At 47.8% G+C, this 13,039-nt stretch overlaps 31 non-coding genes across 31 annotated transcripts; all 31 read right to left on the bottom strand.

The window, feature by feature from the left end:
- Window positions 1-481: 481 nt before the first annotated feature.
- Window positions 482-554, bottom strand: trnav-aac (transfer RNA valine (anticodon AAC)). Its single transcript has one exon. It is a non-coding gene; the product is annotated as a tRNA-Val (tRNA).
- A 174-nt stretch (window positions 555-728) lies between these two features.
- On the bottom strand, window positions 729-801 carry trnav-cac (transfer RNA valine (anticodon CAC)). The gene has a single exon. It is a non-coding gene; the product is annotated as a tRNA-Val (tRNA).
- Window positions 802-937: 136 nt separating this feature from the next.
- On the bottom strand, window positions 938-1,009 carry trnad-guc (transfer RNA aspartic acid (anticodon GUC)). The gene has a single exon. It is a non-coding gene; the product is annotated as a tRNA-Asp (tRNA).
- Window positions 1,010-1,638: 629 nt separating this feature from the next.
- trnav-aac (transfer RNA valine (anticodon AAC)) lies at window positions 1,639-1,712 on the bottom strand. The gene has a single exon. It is a non-coding gene; the product is annotated as a tRNA-Val (tRNA).
- A 174-nt stretch (window positions 1,713-1,886) lies between these two features.
- trnav-cac (transfer RNA valine (anticodon CAC)) lies at window positions 1,887-1,959 on the bottom strand. Its single transcript has one exon. It is a non-coding gene; the product is annotated as a tRNA-Val (tRNA).
- An 837-nt stretch (window positions 1,960-2,796) lies between these two features.
- trnav-aac (transfer RNA valine (anticodon AAC)) lies at window positions 2,797-2,870 on the bottom strand. The gene has a single exon. It is a non-coding gene; the product is annotated as a tRNA-Val (tRNA).
- A 174-nt stretch (window positions 2,871-3,044) lies between these two features.
- trnav-cac (transfer RNA valine (anticodon CAC)) lies at window positions 3,045-3,117 on the bottom strand. The gene has a single exon. It is a non-coding gene; the product is annotated as a tRNA-Val (tRNA).
- An 838-nt stretch (window positions 3,118-3,955) lies between these two features.
- On the bottom strand, window positions 3,956-4,028 carry trnav-aac (transfer RNA valine (anticodon AAC)). Its single transcript has one exon. It is a non-coding gene; the product is annotated as a tRNA-Val (tRNA).
- A 174-nt stretch (window positions 4,029-4,202) lies between these two features.
- Window positions 4,203-4,275, bottom strand: trnav-cac (transfer RNA valine (anticodon CAC)). The gene has a single exon. It is a non-coding gene; the product is annotated as a tRNA-Val (tRNA).
- A 136-nt stretch (window positions 4,276-4,411) lies between these two features.
- trnad-guc (transfer RNA aspartic acid (anticodon GUC)) lies at window positions 4,412-4,483 on the bottom strand. Its single transcript has one exon. It is a non-coding gene; the product is annotated as a tRNA-Asp (tRNA).
- Window positions 4,484-5,112: 629 nt separating this feature from the next.
- trnav-aac (transfer RNA valine (anticodon AAC)) lies at window positions 5,113-5,185 on the bottom strand. The gene has a single exon. It is a non-coding gene; the product is annotated as a tRNA-Val (tRNA).
- Window positions 5,186-5,359: 174 nt separating this feature from the next.
- Window positions 5,360-5,432, bottom strand: trnav-cac (transfer RNA valine (anticodon CAC)). The gene has a single exon. It is a non-coding gene; the product is annotated as a tRNA-Val (tRNA).
- A 134-nt stretch (window positions 5,433-5,566) lies between these two features.
- trnad-guc (transfer RNA aspartic acid (anticodon GUC)) lies at window positions 5,567-5,638 on the bottom strand. Its single transcript has one exon. It is a non-coding gene; the product is annotated as a tRNA-Asp (tRNA).
- A 630-nt stretch (window positions 5,639-6,268) lies between these two features.
- trnav-aac (transfer RNA valine (anticodon AAC)) lies at window positions 6,269-6,341 on the bottom strand. The gene has a single exon. It is a non-coding gene; the product is annotated as a tRNA-Val (tRNA).
- A 174-nt stretch (window positions 6,342-6,515) lies between these two features.
- On the bottom strand, window positions 6,516-6,588 carry trnav-cac (transfer RNA valine (anticodon CAC)). The gene has a single exon. It is a non-coding gene; the product is annotated as a tRNA-Val (tRNA).
- Window positions 6,589-6,724: 136 nt separating this feature from the next.
- Window positions 6,725-6,796, bottom strand: trnad-guc (transfer RNA aspartic acid (anticodon GUC)). The gene has a single exon. It is a non-coding gene; the product is annotated as a tRNA-Asp (tRNA).
- Window positions 6,797-7,425: 629 nt separating this feature from the next.
- Window positions 7,426-7,498, bottom strand: trnav-aac (transfer RNA valine (anticodon AAC)). The gene has a single exon. It is a non-coding gene; the product is annotated as a tRNA-Val (tRNA).
- A 178-nt stretch (window positions 7,499-7,676) lies between these two features.
- trnav-cac (transfer RNA valine (anticodon CAC)) lies at window positions 7,677-7,749 on the bottom strand. Its single transcript has one exon. It is a non-coding gene; the product is annotated as a tRNA-Val (tRNA).
- A 136-nt stretch (window positions 7,750-7,885) lies between these two features.
- trnad-guc (transfer RNA aspartic acid (anticodon GUC)) lies at window positions 7,886-7,957 on the bottom strand. The gene has a single exon. It is a non-coding gene; the product is annotated as a tRNA-Asp (tRNA).
- Window positions 7,958-8,552: 595 nt separating this feature from the next.
- Window positions 8,553-8,625, bottom strand: trnav-cac (transfer RNA valine (anticodon CAC)). Its single transcript has one exon. It is a non-coding gene; the product is annotated as a tRNA-Val (tRNA).
- Window positions 8,626-8,761: 136 nt separating this feature from the next.
- trnad-guc (transfer RNA aspartic acid (anticodon GUC)) lies at window positions 8,762-8,833 on the bottom strand. Its single transcript has one exon. It is a non-coding gene; the product is annotated as a tRNA-Asp (tRNA).
- A 629-nt stretch (window positions 8,834-9,462) lies between these two features.
- Window positions 9,463-9,535, bottom strand: trnav-aac (transfer RNA valine (anticodon AAC)). Its single transcript has one exon. It is a non-coding gene; the product is annotated as a tRNA-Val (tRNA).
- A 178-nt stretch (window positions 9,536-9,713) lies between these two features.
- trnav-cac (transfer RNA valine (anticodon CAC)) lies at window positions 9,714-9,786 on the bottom strand. The gene has a single exon. It is a non-coding gene; the product is annotated as a tRNA-Val (tRNA).
- A 136-nt stretch (window positions 9,787-9,922) lies between these two features.
- trnad-guc (transfer RNA aspartic acid (anticodon GUC)) lies at window positions 9,923-9,994 on the bottom strand. Its single transcript has one exon. It is a non-coding gene; the product is annotated as a tRNA-Asp (tRNA).
- Window positions 9,995-10,589: 595 nt separating this feature from the next.
- On the bottom strand, window positions 10,590-10,662 carry trnav-cac (transfer RNA valine (anticodon CAC)). The gene has a single exon. It is a non-coding gene; the product is annotated as a tRNA-Val (tRNA).
- Window positions 10,663-10,798: 136 nt separating this feature from the next.
- On the bottom strand, window positions 10,799-10,870 carry trnad-guc (transfer RNA aspartic acid (anticodon GUC)). Its single transcript has one exon. It is a non-coding gene; the product is annotated as a tRNA-Asp (tRNA).
- A 629-nt stretch (window positions 10,871-11,499) lies between these two features.
- trnav-aac (transfer RNA valine (anticodon AAC)) lies at window positions 11,500-11,572 on the bottom strand. Its single transcript has one exon. It is a non-coding gene; the product is annotated as a tRNA-Val (tRNA).
- Window positions 11,573-11,746: 174 nt separating this feature from the next.
- Window positions 11,747-11,819, bottom strand: trnav-cac (transfer RNA valine (anticodon CAC)). The gene has a single exon. It is a non-coding gene; the product is annotated as a tRNA-Val (tRNA).
- Window positions 11,820-11,955: 136 nt separating this feature from the next.
- trnad-guc (transfer RNA aspartic acid (anticodon GUC)) lies at window positions 11,956-12,027 on the bottom strand. The gene has a single exon. It is a non-coding gene; the product is annotated as a tRNA-Asp (tRNA).
- Window positions 12,028-12,656: 629 nt separating this feature from the next.
- trnav-aac (transfer RNA valine (anticodon AAC)) lies at window positions 12,657-12,729 on the bottom strand. The gene has a single exon. It is a non-coding gene; the product is annotated as a tRNA-Val (tRNA).
- Window positions 12,730-12,903: 174 nt separating this feature from the next.
- On the bottom strand, window positions 12,904-12,976 carry trnav-cac (transfer RNA valine (anticodon CAC)). The gene has a single exon. It is a non-coding gene; the product is annotated as a tRNA-Val (tRNA).
- Window positions 12,977-13,039: the final 63 nt, after the last annotated feature.

Raw genomic sequence — 13,039 nt, forward strand, 5'->3', positions numbered from 1 at the left:
CTCAGATAATGAAGAAGACCATACATCTCTTCCAAGGAAAGATGAAAGTTACATTCGGAAAGGCCCCATGAGGCCATCTCCAACAGGAACCTTCAGATGAGGCCATGAAAATAAAGAAAGATCGTACACTTCAGGACAGGTCTCCCCCGCAAAGTCATGGCCTTGAGAAGACAAATGCCCTTACTGTGGTCTTTCAGCAAGGATGGGATGAGTCAGGTCAACTGACCATGACAGACTGTGGTCTCCAGTTTGTAAAGTGCAACAGCCAGAGAACCTGTGAAGCTAATTTACTGACTTGTACCACAATGGTTTGCCACTTAAGTACAAGGTTTCTCAGTCTTTGAGTTATCTACTTAACAAATAGAGAAAAGGCACTTGAAATGTAGTTGCGGTTGTCAAAGTCCATCAATCCTATTATTTGTTGATCAAGGCAAGGGTGAGCAAATTTTTTTTTTACCCATGGAGACTTTAAACACAGTGCTGTTTCCGCTCGGTTTCGAGCCGAGGACCTTTCGCGTGTTAGGCGAACGTGATGACCACTACACTACGGAAACCCTGGTGGGAAAACTGAGATTGTAGATTTTGCCAAAATACAATGAGCCTGATAGCAATAGATGTGTGCTTTGACAGGAGGGAGCAAAAGGTCACGTTTTGATAGGTGACAGGCTCTCACTGGGATCAGTTAACATACACACATTCAATGAATCACATGCACTGCGGAAGCAAATTGTTTCCGCTCGGTTTCGAACCGAGGACCTTTTGCGTGTGAAGCAAACGTGATGACGACTACACTACGGAAACCCTGCCAAGGACACCAGGATTGGTGGAGTACTGGAGAGCTGTACCCCACCAATCTGGAGCGGACGTACTATCTCGCAGGTGAGGCATCAGGTCGAGTTTTGATATGAAGGTCCCATGGGACTTCAAGAGTAAAGAGCTCCCCGTCGGGGAATCGAACCCCGGTCTTCCGCGTGACAGGCGGAGATACTGTCCACTATACTAACGAGGACTGCGCCTTCTGACTGGGAGCCATGGCGACCGATTACGAGGCGTGGTCTGTCTATTTTTGCTGCCAGCCAACAGGCAGACATTGCAAGAGGTGCACTCATTCAGAGTGAACCCCATGTCAGAGTGAATACCTACCCCAGGGGGTCCTCACTCAGATAATGAAGAAGACCATACATCTCTTCCAAGGAAAGATGAAAGTTACATTCGGAAAGGCCCCATGAGGCCATCTCCAACAGGAACCTTCAGATGAGGCCATGAAAATAAAGAAAGATCGTACACTTCAGGACAGGTCTCCCCCGCAAAGTCATGGCCTTGAGAAGACAAATGCCCTTACTGTGGTCTTTCAGCAAGGATGGGATGAGTCAGGTCAACTGACCATGACAGACTGTGGTCTCCAGTTTGTAAAGTGCAACAGCCAGAGAACCTGTGAAGCTAATTTACTGACTTGTACCACAATGGTTTGCCACTTAAGTACAAGGTTTCTCAGTCTTTGAGTTATCTACTTAACAAATAGAGAAAAGGCACTTGAAATGTAGTTGCGGTTGTCAAAGTCCATCAATCCTATTATTTGTTGATCAAGGCAAGGGTGAGCAAATTTTTTTTTACCCATGGAGACTTTAAACACAGTGCTGTTTCCGCTCGGTTTCGAGCAAAAGGACCTTTCGCGTGTTAGGCGAACGTGATGACCACTACACTACGGAAACCCTGGTGGGAAAACTGAGATTGTAGATTTTGCCAAAATACAATGAGCCTGATAGCAATAGATGTGTGCTTTGACAGGAGGGAGCAAAAGGTCACATTTTGATAGGTGACAGGCTCTCACTGGGATCAGTTAACTTACACACACTCAATGAATCACATGCACTGAGGAAGCAAATTGTCTCCGCTCGGTTTCGAACCGAGGACCTTTTGCGTGTGAAGCAAACGTGATGACCACTACACTACGGAAACCCTGCCAAGGACACCAGGATTGGTGGAGTACTGGAGAGCTGTACCCCACCAATGTGGAGCAGACGTACTATCTCGCAGGTGAGGCATCAGGTCGAGTTTTGATATGAAGGTCCCATGGGACTTCAAGAGTAAAGAGCTCCCCGTCGGGAAATCGAACCCCGGTCTTCCGCGTGACAGGCGGAGATACTGTCCACTATACTAACGAGGACTGCGCCTTCTGACTGGGAGCCATGGCGACCGATTACGAGGCGTGGTCTGTCTATTTTTGCTGCCAGCCAACAGGCAGACATTGCAAGAGGTGCACTCATTCAGAGTGAACCCCATGTCAGAGTGAATACCTACCCCAGGGGGTCCTCACTCAGATAATGAAGAAGACCATACATCTCTTCCAAGGAAAGATGAAAGTTACATTCGGAAAGGCCCCATGAGGCCATCTCCAACAGGAACCTTCAGATGAGGCCATGAAAATAAAGAAAGATCGTACACTTCAGGACAGGTCTCCCCCGCAAAGTCATGGCCTTGAGAAGACAAATGCCCTTACTGTGGTCTTTCAGCAAGGATGGGATGAGTCAGGTCAACTGACCATGACAGACTGTGGTCTCCAGTTTGTAAAGTGCAACAGCCAGAGAACCTGTGAAGCTAATTTACTGACTTGTACCACAATGGTTTGCCACTTAAGTACAAGGTTTCTCAGTCTTTGAGTTATCTACTTAACAAATAGAGAAAAGGCACTTGAAATGTAGTTGCGGTTGTCAAAGTCCATCAATCCTATTATTTGTTGATCAAGGCAAGGGTGAGCAAATTTTTTTTTACCCATGGAGACTTTAAACACAGTGCTGTTTCCGCTCGGTTTCGAGCAAAAGGACCTTTCGCGTGTTAGGCGAACGTGATGACCACTACACTACGGAAACCCTGGTGGGAAAACTGAGATTGTAGATTTTGCCAAAATACAATGAGCCTGATAGCAATAGATGTGTGCTTTGACAGGAGGGAGCAAAAGGTCACATTTTGATAGGTGACAGGCTCTCACTGGGATCAGTTAACTTACACACATTCAATGAATCACATGCACTGAGGAAGCAAATTGTCTCCGCTCGGTTTCGAACCGAGGACCTTTTGCGTGTGAAGCAAACGTGATGACCACTACACTACGGAAACCCTGCCAAGGACACCAGGATTGGTGGAGTACTGGAGAGCTGTACCCCACCAATGTGGAGCAGACGTACTATCTCGCAGGTGAGGCATCAGGTCGAGTTTTGATATGAAGGTCCCATGGGACTTCAAGAGTAAAGAGCTCCCCGTCGGGAAATCGAACCCCGGTCTTCCACGTGACAGGCGGAGATACTGTCCACTATACTAACGAGGACTGCGCCTTCTGACTGGGAGCCATGGCGACCGATTACGAGGCGTGGTCTGTCTATTTTTGCTGCCAGCCAACAGGCAGACATTGCAAGAGGTGCACTCATTCAGAGTGAACCCCATGTCAGAGTGAATACCTACCCCAGGGGGTCCTCACTCAGATAATGAAGAAGACCATACATCTCTTCCAAGGAAAGATGAAAGTTACATTCGGAAAGGCCCCATGAGGCCATCTCCAACAGGAACCTTCAGATGAGGCCATGAAAATAAAGAAAGATCGTACACTTCAGGACAGGTCTCCCCCGCAAAGTCATGGCCTTGAGAAGACAAATGCCCTTACTGTGGTCTTTCAGCAAGGATGGGATGAGTCAGGTCAACTGACCATGACAGACTGTGGTCTCCAGTTTGTAAAGTGCAACAGCCAGAGAACCTGTGAAGCTAATTTACTGACTTGTACCACAATGGTTTGCCACTTAAGTACAAGGTTTCTCAGTCTTTGAGTTATCTACTTAACAAATAGAGAAAAGGCACTTGAAATGTAGTTGCGGTTGTCAAAGTCCATCAATCCTATTATTTGTTGATCAAGGCAAGGGTGAGCAAATTTTTTTTTTACCCATGGAGACTTTAAACACAGTGCTGTTTCCGCTCGGTTTCGAGCCGAGGACCTTTCGCGTGTTAGGCGAACGTGATGACCACTACACTACGGAAACCCTGGTGGGAAAACTGAGATTGTAGATTTTGCCAAAATACAATGAGCCTGATAGCAATAGATGTGTGCTTTGACAGGAGGGAGCAAAAGGTCACGTTTTGATAGGTGACAGGCTCTCACTGGGATCAGTTAACATACACACATTCAATGAATCACATGCACTGCGGAAGCAAATTGTTTCCGCTCGGTTTCGAACCGAGGACCTTTTGCGTGTGAAGCAAACGTGATGACCACTACACTACGGAAACCCTGCCAAGGACACCAGGATTGGTGGAGTACTGGAGAGCTGTACCCCACCAATCTGGAGCGGACGTACTATCTCGCAGGTGAGGCATCAGGTCGAGTTTTGATATGAAGGTCCCATGGGACTTCAAGAGTAAAGAGCTCCCCGTCGGGGAATCGAACCCCGGTCTTCCGCGTGACAGGCGGAGATACTGTCCACTATACTAACGAGGACTGCGCCTTCTGACTGGGAGCCATGGCGACCGATTACGAGGCGTGGTCTGTCTATTTTTGCTGCCAGCCAACAGGCAGACATTGCAAGAGGTGCACTCATTCAGAGTGAACCCCATGTCAGAGTGAATACCTACCCCAGGGGGTCCTCACTCAGATAATGAAGAAGACCATACATCTCTTCCAAGGAAAGATGAAAGTTACATTCGGAAAGGCCCCATGAGGCCATCTCCAACAGGAACCTTCAGATGAGGCCATGAAAATAAAGAAAGATCGTACACTTCAGGACAGGTCTCCCCCGCAAAGTCATGGCCTTGAGAAGACAAATGCCCTTACTGTGGTCTTTCAGCAAGGATGGGATGAGTCAGGTCAACTGACCATGACAGACTGTGGTCTCCAGTTTGTAAAGTGCAACAGCCAGAGAACCTGTGAAGCTAATTTACTGACTTGTACCACAATGGTTTGCCACTTAAGTACAAGGTTTCTCAGTCTTTGAGTTATCTACTTAACAAATAGAGAAAAGGCACTTGAAATGTAGTTGCGGTTGTCAAAGTCCATCAATCCTATTATTTGTTGATCAAGGCAAGGGTGAGCAATTTTTTTTTTACCCATGGAGACTTTAAACACAGTGCTGTTTCCGCTCGGTTTCGAGCCGAGGACCTTTCGTGTGTTAGGCGAACATGATGACCACTACACTACGGAAACCCTGGTGGGAAAACTGAGATTGTAGATTTTGCCAAAATACAATGAGCCTGATAGCAATAGATGTGTGCTTTGACAGGAGGGAGCAAAAGGTCACATTTTGATAGGTGACAGGCTCTCACTGGGATCAGTTAACATACACACATTCAATGAATCACATGCACTGCGGAAGCAAATTGTTTCCGCTCGGTTTCGAACCGAGGACCTTTTGCGTGTGAAGCAAACGTGATGACCACTACACTACGGAAACCCTGCCAAGGACACCAGGATTGGTGGAGTACTGGAGAGCTGTACCCCACCAATCTGGAAGACGTACTATCTCGCAGGTGAGGCATCAGGTCGAGTTTTGATATGAAGGTCCCATGGGACTTCAAGAGTAAAGAGCTCCCCGTCGGGGAATCGAACCCCGGTCTTCCGCGTGACAGGCGGAGATACTGTCCACTATACTAACGAGGACTGTGCCTTCTGACAGGGAGCCATGGCCACAGATTACGAGGCGTGGTCTGTCTATTTTTGCTGCCAGCCAACAGGCAGACATTGCAAGAGGTGCACTCATTCAGAGTGAACCCCATGTCAGAGTGAATACCTACCCCAGGGGGTCCTCACTCAGATAATGAAGAAGACCATACATCTCTTCCAAGGAAAGATGAAAGTTACATTCGGAAAGGCCCCATGAGGCCATCTCCAACAGGAACCTTCAGATGAGGCCGTGAAAATAAAGAAAGATCGTACACTTCAGGACAGGTCTCCCCCGCAAAGTCATGGCCTTGAGAAGACAAATGCCCTTACTGTGGTCTTTCAGCAAGGATGGGATGAGTCAGGTCAACTGACCATGACAGACTGTGGTCTCCAGTTTGTAAAGTGCAACAGCCAGAGAACCTGTGAAGCTAATTTACTGACTTGTACCACAATGGTTTGCCACTTAAGTACAAGGTTTCTCAGTCTTTGAGTTATCTACTTAACAAATAGAGAAAAGGCACTTGAAATGTAGTTGCGGTTGTCAAAGTCCATCAATCCTATTATTTGTTGATCAAGGCAAGGGTGAGCAAATTTTTTTTTTACCCATGGAGACTTTAAACACAGTGCTGTTTCCGCTCGGTTTCGAGCCGAGGACCTTTCGCGTGTTAGGCGAACGTGATGACCACTACACTACGGAAACCCTGGTGGGAAAACTGAGATTGTAGATTTTGCCAAAATACAATGAGCCTGATAGCAATAGATGTGTGCTTTGACAGGAGGGAGCAAAAGGTCACGTTTTGATAGGTGACAGGCTCTCACTGGGATCAGTTAACATACACACATTCAATGAATCACATGCACTGCGGAAGCAAATTGTTTCCGCTCGGTTTCGAACCGAGGACCTTTTGCGTGTGAAGCAAACGTGATGACCACTACACTACGGAAACCCTGTCAAGGACACCAGGATTGGTGGAGTACTGGAGAGCTGTACCCCACCAATCTGGAGCGGACGTACTATCTCGCAGGTGAGGCATCAGGTCGAGTTTTGATATGAAGGTCCCATGGGACTTCAAGAGTAAAGAGCTCCCCGTCGGGGAATCGAACCCCGGTCTTCCGCGTGACAGGCGGAGATACTGTCCACTATACTAACGAGGACTGCGCCTTCTGACTGGGAGCCATGGCCACCGATTACGAGGCGTGGTCTGTCTATTTTTGCTGCCAGCCAACAGGCAGACATTGCAAGAGGTGCACTCATTCAGAGTGAACCCCATGTCAGAGTGAATACCTACCCCAGGGGGTCCTCACTCAGATAATGAAGAAGACCATACATCTCTTCCAAGGAAAGATGAAAGTTACATTCGGAAAGGCCCCATGAGGCCATCTCCAACAGGAACCTTCAGATGAGGCCATGAAAATAAAGAAAGATCGTACACTTCAGGACAGGTCTCCCCCGCAAAGTCATGGCCTTGAGAAGACAAATGCCCTTACTGTGGTCTTTCAGCAAGGATGGGATGAGTCAGGTCAACTGACCATGACAGACTGTGGTCTCCAGTTTGTAAAGTGCAACAGCCAGAGAACCTGTGAAGCTAATTTACTGACTTGTACCACAATGGTTTGCCACTTAAGTACAAGGTTTCTCAGTCTTTGAGTTATCTACTTAACAAATAGAGAAAAGGCACTTGAAATGTAGTTGCGGTTGTCAAAGTCCATCAATCCTATTATTTGTTGATCAAGGCAAGGGTGAGCAAATTTTTTTTTACCCATGGAGACTTTAAACACAGTGCTGTTTCCGCTCGGTTTCGAGCCGAGGACCTTTCGCGTGTTAGGCGAACGTGATGACCACTACACTACGGAAACCCTGGTGGGAAAACTGAGATTGTAGATTTTGCCAAAATACAATGAGCCTGATAGCAATAGATGTGTGCTTTGACAGGAGGGAGCAAAAGGTCACATTTTGATAGGTGACAGGCTCTCTCTCTCTGGGATCAGTTAACATACACACATTCAATGAATCACATGCACTGCGGAAGCAAATTGTTTCCGCTCGGTTTCGAACCGAGGACCTTTTGCGTGTGAAGCAAACGTGATGACCACTACACTACGGAAACCCTGCCAAGGACACCGGGATTGGTGGAGTACTGGAGAGCTGTACCCCACCAATCTGGAGCGGACGTACTATCTCGCAGGTGAGGCATCAGGTCGAGTTTTGATATGAAGGTCCCATGGGACTTCAAGAGTAAAGAGCTCCCCGTCGGGGAATCGAACCCCGGTCTTCCGCATGACAGGCGGAGATACTGTCCACTATACTAACGAGGACTGCGCCTTCTGACAGGGAGCCATGGCCACCGATTACGAGGCGTGGTCTGTCTATTTTTGCTGCCAGCCAACAGGCAGACATTGCAAGAGGTGCACTCATTCAGAGTGAACCCCATGTCAGAGTGAATACCTACCCCAGGGGGTCCTCACTCAGATAATGAAGAAGACCATACATCTCTTCCAAGGAAAGATGAAAGTTACATTCGGAAAGGCCCCATGAGGCCATCTCCAACAGGAACCTTCAGATGAGGCCATGAAAATAAAGAAAGATCGTACACTTCAGGACAGGTCTCCCCCGCAAAGTCATGGCCTTGAGAAGACAAATGCCCTTACTGTGGTCTTTCAGCAAGGATGGGATGAGTCAGGTCAACTGACCATTTCGCGTGTTAGGCGAACGTGATGACCACTACACTACGGAAACCCTGGTGGGAAAACTGAGATTGTAGATTTTGCCAAAATACAATGAGCCTGATAGCAATAGATGTGTGCTTTGACAGGAGGGAGCAAAAGGTCACATTTTGATAGGTGACAGGCTCTCACTGGGATCAGTTAACATACACACATTCAATGAATCACATGCACTGCGGAAGCAAATTGTTTCCGCTCGGTTTCGAACCGAGGACCTTTTGCGTGTGAAGCAAACGTGATGACCACTACACTACGGAAACCCTGTCAAGGACACCAGGATTGGTGGAGTACTGGAGAGCTGTACCCCACCAATCTGGAGCGGACGTACTATCTCGCAGGTGAGGCATCAGGTCGAGTTTTGATATGAAGGTCCCATGGGACTTCAAGAGTAAAGAGCTCCCCGTCGGGGAATCGAACCCCGGTCTTCCGAGTGACAGGCGGAGATACTGTCCACTATACTAACGAGGACTGCGCCTTCTGACTGGGAGCCATGGCCACCGATTACGAGGCGTGGTCTGTCTATTTTTGCTGCCAGCCAACAGGCAGACATTGCAAGAGGTGCACTCATTCAGAGTGAACCCCATGTCAGAGTGAATACCTACCCCAGGGGGTCCTCACTCAGATAATGAAGAAGACCATACATCTCTTCCAAGGAAAGATGAAAGTTACATTCGGAAAGGCCCCATGAGGCCATCTCCAACAGGAACCTTCAGATGAGGCCATGAAAATAAAGAAAGATCGTACACTTCAGGACAGGTCTCCCCCGCAAAGTCATGGCCTTGAGAAGACAAATGCCCTTACTGTGGTCTTTCAGCAAGGATGGGATGAGTCAGGTCAACTGACCATGACAGACTGTGGTCTCCAGTTTGTAAAGTGCAACAGCCAGAGAACCTGTGAAGCTAATTTACTGACTTGTACCACAATGGTTTGCCACTTAAGTACAAGGTTTCTCAGTCTTTGAGTTATCTACTTAACAAATAGAGAAAAGGCACTTGAAATGTAGTTGCGGTTGTCAAAGTCCATCAATCCTATTATTTGTTGATCAAGGCAAGGGTGAGCAAATTTTTTTTTACCCATGGAGACTTTAAACACAGTGCTGTTTCCGCTCGGTTTCGAGCCGAGGACCTTTCGCGTGTTAGGCGAACGTGATGACCACTACACTACGGAAACCCTGGTGGGAAAACTGAGATTGTAGATTTTGCCAAAATACAATGAGCCTGATAGCAATAGATGTGTGCTTTGACAGGAGGGAGCAAAAGGTCACATTTTGATAGGTGACAGGCTCTCTCTCTCTGGGATCAGTTAACATACACACATTCAATGAATCACATGCACTGCGGAAGCAAATTGTTTCCGCTCGGTTTCGAACCGAGGACCTTTTGCGTGTGAAGCAAACGTGATGACCACTACACTACGGAAACCCTGCCAAGGACACCGGGATTGGTGGAGTACTGGAGAGCTGTACCCCACCAATCTGGAGCGGACGTACTATCTCGCAGGTGAGGCATCAGGTCGAGTTTTGATATGAAGGTCCCATGGGACTTCAAGAGTAAAGAGCTCCCCGTCGGGGAATCGAACCCCGGTCTTCCGCATGACAGGCGGAGATACTGTCCACTATACTAACGAGGACTGCGCCTTCTGACAGGGAGCCATGGCCACCGATTACGAGGCGTGGTCTGTCTATTTTTGCTGCCAGCCAACAGGCAGACATTGCAAGAGGTGCACTCATTCAGAGTGAACCCCATGTCAGAGTGAATACCTACCCCAGGGGGTCCTCACTCAGATAATGAAGAAGACCATACATCTCTTCCAAGGAAAGATGAAAGTTACATTCGGAAAGGCCCCATGAGGCCATCTCCAACAGGAACCTTCAGATGAGGCCATGAAAATAAAGAAAGATCGTACACTTCAGGACAGGTCTCCCCCGCAAAGTCATGGCCTTGAGAAGACAAATGCCCTTACTGTGGTCTTTCAGCAAGGATGGGATGAGTCAGGTCAACTGACCATTTCGCGTGTTAGGCGAACGTGATGACCACTACACTACGGAAACCCTGGTGGGAAAACTGAGATTGTAGATTTTGCCAAAATACAATGAGCCTGATAGCAATAGATGTGTGCTTTGACAGGAGGGAGCAAAAGGTCACATTTTGATAGGTGACAGGCTCTCACTGGGATCAGTTAACATACACACATTCAATGAATCACATGCACTGCGGAAGCAAATTGTTTCCGCTCGGTTTCGAACCGAGGACCTTTTGCGTGTGAAGCAAACGTGATGACCACTACACTACGGAAACCCTGCCAAGGACACCAGGATTGGTGGAGTACTGGAGAGCTGTACCCCACCAATCTGGAGCGGACGTACTATCTCGCAGGTGAGGCATCAGGTCGAGTTTTGATATGAAGGTCCCATGGGACTTCAAGAGTAAAGAGCTCCCCGTCGGGGAATCGAACCCCGGTCTTCCGCGTGACAGGCGGAGATACTGTCCACTATACTAACGAGGACTGCGCCTTCTGACTGGGAGCCATGGCCACCGATTACGAGGCGTGGTCTGTCTATTTTTGCTGCCAGCCAACAGGCAGACATTGCAAGAGGTGCACTCATTCAGAGTGAACCCCATGTCAGAGTGAATACCTACCCCAGGGGGTCCTCACTCAGATAATGAAGAAGACCATACATCTCTTCCAAGGAAAGATGAAAGTTACATTCGGAAAGGCCCCATGAGGCCATCTCCAACAGGAACCTTCAGATGAGGCCATGAAAATAAAGAAAGATCGTACACTTCAGGACAGGTCTCCCCCGCAAAGTCATGGCCTTGAGAAGACAAATGCCCTTACTGTGGTCTTTCAGCAAGGATGGGATGAGTCAGGTCAACTGACCATGACAGACTGTGGTCTCCAGTTTGTAAAGTGCAACAGCCAGAGAACCTGTGAAGCTAATTTACTGACTTGTACCACAATGGTTTGCCACTTAAGTACAAGGTTTCTCAGTCTTTGAGTTATCTACTTAACAAATAGAGAAAAGGCACTTGAAATGTAGTTGCGGTTGTCAAAGTCCATCAATCCTATTATTTGTTGATCAAGGCAAGGGTGAGCAAATTTTTTTTTACCCATGGAGACTTTAAACACAGTGCTGTTTCTGCTCGGTTTCGAGCCGAGGACCTTTCGCGTGTTAGGCGAACGTGATGACCACTACACTACGGAAACCCTGTTGGGAAAACTGAGATTGTAGATTTTGCCAAAATACAATGAGCCTGATAGCAATAGATGTGTGCTTTGACAGGAGGGAGCAAAAGGTCACATTTTGATAGGTGACAGGTTCTCACTGGGATCAGTTAACATACACACATTCAATGAATCACATGCACTGCGGAAGCAAATTGTCTCCGCTCGGTTTCGAACCGAGGACCTTTTGCGTGTGAAGCAAACGTGATGACCACTACACTACGGAAACCCTGCCAAGGACACCAGGATTGGTGGAGTACTGGAGAGCTGTACCCCACCAATGTGGAGCAGACGTACTATCTCGCAGGTGAGGCATCAGGTCGAGTTTTGATATGAAGGTCCCATGGGACTTCAAGAGTAAAGAGCTCCCCGTCGGGGAATCGAACCCCGGTCTTCCGCGTGACAGGCGGAGATACTGTCCACTATACTAACGAGGACTGCGCCTTCTGACTGGGAGCCATGGCCACCGATTACGAGGCGTGGTCTGTCTATTTTTGCTGCCAGCCAACAGGCAGACATTGCAAGAGGTGCACTCATTCAGAGTGAACCCCATGTCAGAGTGAATACCTACCCCAGGGGGTCCTCACTCAGATAATGAAGAAGACCATACATCTCTTCCAAGGAAAGATGAAAGTTACATTCGGAAAGGCCCCATGAGGCCATCTCCAACAGGAACCTTCAGATGAGGCCATGAAAATAAAGAAAGATCGTACACTTCAGGACAGGTCTCCCCCGCAAAGTCATGGCCTTGAGAAGACAAATGCCCTTACTGTGGTCTTTCAGCAAGGATGGGATGAGTCAGGTCAACTGACCATGACAGACTGTGGTCTCCAGTTTGTAAAGTGCAACAGCCAGAGAACCTGTGAAGCTAATTTACTGACTTGTACCACAATGGTTTGCCACTTAAGTACAAGGTTTCTCAGTCTTTGAGTTATCTACTTAACAAATAGAGAAAAGGCACTTGAAATGTAGTTGCGGTTGTCAAAGTCCATCAATCCTATTATTTGTTGATCAAGGCAAGGGTGAGCAAATTTTTTTTTACCCATGGAGATTTTAAACACAGTGCTGTTTCCGCTCGGTTTCGAGCCGAGGACCTTTCGCGTGTTAGGCGAACGTGATGACCACTACACTACGGAAACCCTGGTGGGAAAACTGAGATTGTAGATTTTGCCAAAATACAATGAGCCTGATAGCAATAGATGTGTGCTTTGACAGGAGGGAGCAAAAGGTCACATTTTGATAGGTGACAGGCTCTCACTGGGATCAGTTAACATACACACATTCAATGTATCACATGCACTGCAGAAGCAAATTGTTTCCGCTCGGTTTCGAACCGAGGACCTTTTGCGTGTGAAGCAAACGTGATGACCACTACACTACGGAAACCCTGCCAAGGACACCAGGATTGGTGGAGTACTGGAGAGCTGTACCCCACCAATGTGGAGCAGA

The sequence above is a fragment of the Solea solea genome, chromosome 18 (genome assembly GCF_958295425.1).
Source record: "Solea solea chromosome 18, fSolSol10.1, whole genome shotgun sequence".
NCBI lineage: Eukaryota > Metazoa > Chordata > Actinopteri > Pleuronectiformes > Soleidae > Solea > Solea solea.